The following is a 4183-nucleotide window of genomic DNA, read 5'->3' as shown; positions in this document are numbered from 1 at the left end:
GAATTGGTGATGGAGAAATCTGGAGTGAAAACAATGTCTTCAGAGCAGACAATGCTACCTGCTGAAGTAGATATCTTGCTGGTTACAGATAGATCTTCAGAGGAGGATTCAGAGGCAGATGACCAGTCCTATTATCCCCCTGAGGTGTATGCTCAAACTTGGCAGGGTTATATTACTCCTATCATGCATATGTTGTATGGCAATGCTTAGTTTTTACATCATATACACAATATTGAATGCCATCTCCTTAGTTGACACATCATATATGCGATTGCCCTCTGCTCACTTGCTTAGTATATAAATCATATATTTGAATTATATCATGCCAAGATGTTTACATAGACAACATGTATCTGAATTATGGCATGCCAACCCATTTTCTAAATACATAATATAGTTATATCATCTCATCCTGTTTACATAGTCATCATATTTTGAATTATGTCATTCTATCCGTGAATTATATCATGCCATCATGTTTCCATCGACGACATGTTTGTGATTTATGGCATGCCAACCACTTTAATAGACACATCGTATAGTTATATCATGTCATCCTATTTACATAGTCATCATATTTTGAAGTATGTCATTCTATCATGTTCAGTTAGCCATCATACATGTGAAATTGTGTCATGCTATCCTTTTTAATTAGCCATCATATATGTGAAATTATGTCCTGCTATTCTGTTTGATTAGACAACATAAATGTGAATTATTTCATGTCCTGTTTTCTTCCCTACTATCCATTGCACCAGTCTATCTTACAATGTCTGTACATTCAATTACTTTTCTTGTTTATCAGCCATTTCAATTGGAGGGGGTGATGGCAGTATTTGTGGGAGTAAAAACACGGTCTTGGGAAAAGATTGTGCTACCTGTCGATGCAGATAGAACCATGGTTGTACTTGCCTAAGAACCAGCCACACCATACAAAACCCAGACTCACGCAGAATGTACCCCTACCCAGTTGGACAGAGAACCAGCTACACCCCTTCTAACCCCAACCCCAGCAGATAGTAACCCAGTTCCAGTTGACACAGCACCGTCTCCACCATAGAGCACCCGAACACGAGCAGTTAGTAAGGCAACTGCAGTGCCCAAAGCACGAGGACCACCACCCCGAACCCCAAGTCAACGCTTAAAGCAGAAGAAGAATTGTTCTCAGGTCAGGTTCCGTAGCTATGGTTCATACTACTTTGCTCTTGCATCACTGTATTTACTCATACCAACTAATTTCAAATTTGAAGGATGCAATTGAAACTCCAATGGTGCAACAGGTATGTTTTAAACCTGTTTCTTTAACGTGTTTGCTGTTGTAACTTGCTCTACATTGATTTCAGTTTCAATTGAATAAACAGTTATGTTCTCATGCCATGCACATTACAAGTGTTGTTATTGCTGTGTAGTTTCCCACACTTATATTCTGTCTATGCTGCTTTGTCTTAAATAGATAGGATTCAAACTGTATCTATGTTGATTTGGCAACATAAACTAGAATGATATAGACCATACAGTGACCATACTACATAGATATATGTTTGTTTCATGCTGTTATCTGGTCCACCTTACTACTGAACTGGTTTACCAAAATGAGTTTCATATACTACATTGTAAACCTGTGATGTGTTTGTTTGTTTCTCTTTTAGAATGCGGATAAAATATTGGAGAAGAGTACCCGTTATGCAATAGTAAAGGAAGTAATGCAGATAAGGTTCAAGATAGTGAGACATCCCTGTTGGTCTCCAAGAAAGCTGATAAAAACTATATTGAAGACACTAAGACAACCCCAAAGTCCTGTCTTGATGTAGTGTTCGAGTTACTAGCTACTACTGCTGGCACCAGCTCTTCGAACTCGCTGCCTGAATCAGTTCGGCTTCTTGAGTCTCAACTTCAAGATGAAAGACATCGATCAGATGTTATGCGACAGGAAGCCGAAGGACTGAGGAAGTCCGTGCAGAATTCAGATGCATACTTTCTGGTGCAACAGCAAGTGCTGGAGGATTTAAGCGCCAAACAAGAGAAAGTTAATAATCTTGCTAAGCATCTTGCCAGCATTATGGGTACCCATGATATTGTTTCTTGAGCTCTTCTGAAGTGGTTTCATTTCTGGACTTGTTTTGCCGCGGTGTTTATTTGCACTGGTCGCCAACTTTGACAACCAGTGTATATGATATGCTACTTTGTTCCCTATATTTGCACTGGTGGCGAACTTTGATGCCCAGTGGATGTAATATGTTTAATAGCCGTGATATCCTAGCGTAAGTTGCTTGCTTATTTATTTCCTTATTGTCTTGTTTATTTGTTTGCTTGTAGTCAGTGCAGTTCTTTTTCTGCGGTTTGCTAGTGGCCGCAATAACCTATTTTTTAAAAACTAGGCCACAATAACCATGTGCTACATATTTACTATAGTTTTTTTGACACCTGAAACAGTAGGAGAGCCTCCTACTGTGTAATTAAATTAATAAATGGGGGGATTTACACATGGTTCTGTACATGCCATCCCCTTTGGGGATGGTTGGGGGGGTGGGAAAGTAACAAGTCAAAGGGTAGCTACAAAGGAGGTTAGAAAGGAGATATGTTTATCTCCAACCCTATGAGTTAGGAGAGATAGGTCTTCCTTTAATCTTGAGATCAAGGATGTTTTTGTGGGTGCTATTCTTCTGAAGACTTTATTATTTCGTTCCTTCCAGATCCAGGATATTTACTATAGTTACCATGGGCCTCCTACGGGCCGTAGAAACAATGGGCCTTCTATGGGTCATAGAAACAATGGGCCTTCTAAAGGGCATAGAAAAATGGCCCTTCTACAGGCCGTAGACACAGTGGGCCTTTTATGGGCCGTATCATCAATGGGCCTTCTACGGGCCGTATGATCGATTGGCCAAACATGGGCCAATAACAGCCTGCATTATGGCCGTAAACGGGCTAGACTTGGAATCGTCCGTTCATGGGCCGACCATAACGGGCCGTCGTTAATCGGCCGTATTTGATGACGCTATGAAAACGGCCCAATGTATTAACGGGCCACAAACGGGCCGACTGTAACCACGGGCTGAATTTGGCCCACAAGCAGAAAATGACAGTAACGGTCCGTAAGTAAAGAAATGCTGGAAATGAGCCCAAGAATAAATGGGCCCTGAGAAGGCCGAAAGATAACATGGGCTGGAAACAACACAATGGAATAATGGGACGTTAATCGGTATAAAGCGATACACTGTTCATTACGGGCCAGTTTCAGCATCGGCCGTTAATGGGCCAAGAGTTACAAAGGGCCTCATATGGGCCGAAAGACGTCATGGGCCATACATGGTCTAGAAGTTAAAACGGGATGGAATCATATTGGACGGCCCAGATGACGCTACTGGGCCAAATTTGGATAGGTCGTAACGGGCCCTGGGTTAGTGGGCTGTAAATGGGCTATATGCGAACATGCCGTTAACAGGCTTCCCGTGGGCCAGCCCGCCACCTTTTGACCAAGTCAAACGGGCCGGCCTTTTCACAAGAATGGGTCTCTGTTGGGCCGTGCCACGTGTCGACGTATCATAGGCGCCTTCGGTCCAATGAGTGGATGACATCTGTGCCAACGGTGAGCCGACACGTGTTTCTTCCAGCCAATGATGATTTTACACGTGGAAAATCCCCATTGGTCGGGGCTGTTAACGGGTTATCGGATCCAAAATCGGACCCGATAGCTTAACGGCGTTCCGTTACGGTGGATGCCACGTGTCGGTCACCCTTGACGAAAGCACTTCTATGACGCGTGATTTATCGTCATGGAAGTGGACACTTCCGTGATGATAATTTTGGTAATGTCATGGAACACTTCTATGACAACACATGTATGACTATCTTGATTCTGTCATAAAATTTTCATGGATGTACATGCATGACAGAAAACGTGACCTACTGTGACAAACACGTATCATCACAGAAGTGTATTTTTTGTAGTGATGCAAGTGTTGATGAAGCCGCTGAAGCCTGGTCAAGCCCCCAGAACCAAATTCCTCATGAAGGAATTGCTATATGTGCCAAGGACTGTCTATCGCATTCTGACAAAGATCCTGAGTTTTATCAAAGGCCACGATTCTAATGAAGAAGAAGTCGTTGGCATCATGAAGAATTTGCTATTCAACATCATGCATGGCGTTCCAATCAACTTCCATGATTTCTTCATGAGGAC

This window comes from Aegilops tauschii, chromosome 7 (assembly GCF_002575655.3).
Source record: "Aegilops tauschii subsp. strangulata cultivar AL8/78 chromosome 7, Aet v6.0, whole genome shotgun sequence".
Classification (NCBI taxonomy): Eukaryota; Viridiplantae; Streptophyta; class Magnoliopsida; order Poales; family Poaceae; genus Aegilops; species Aegilops tauschii.
Note: the sequence above shows the minus strand (reverse complement) of the source record.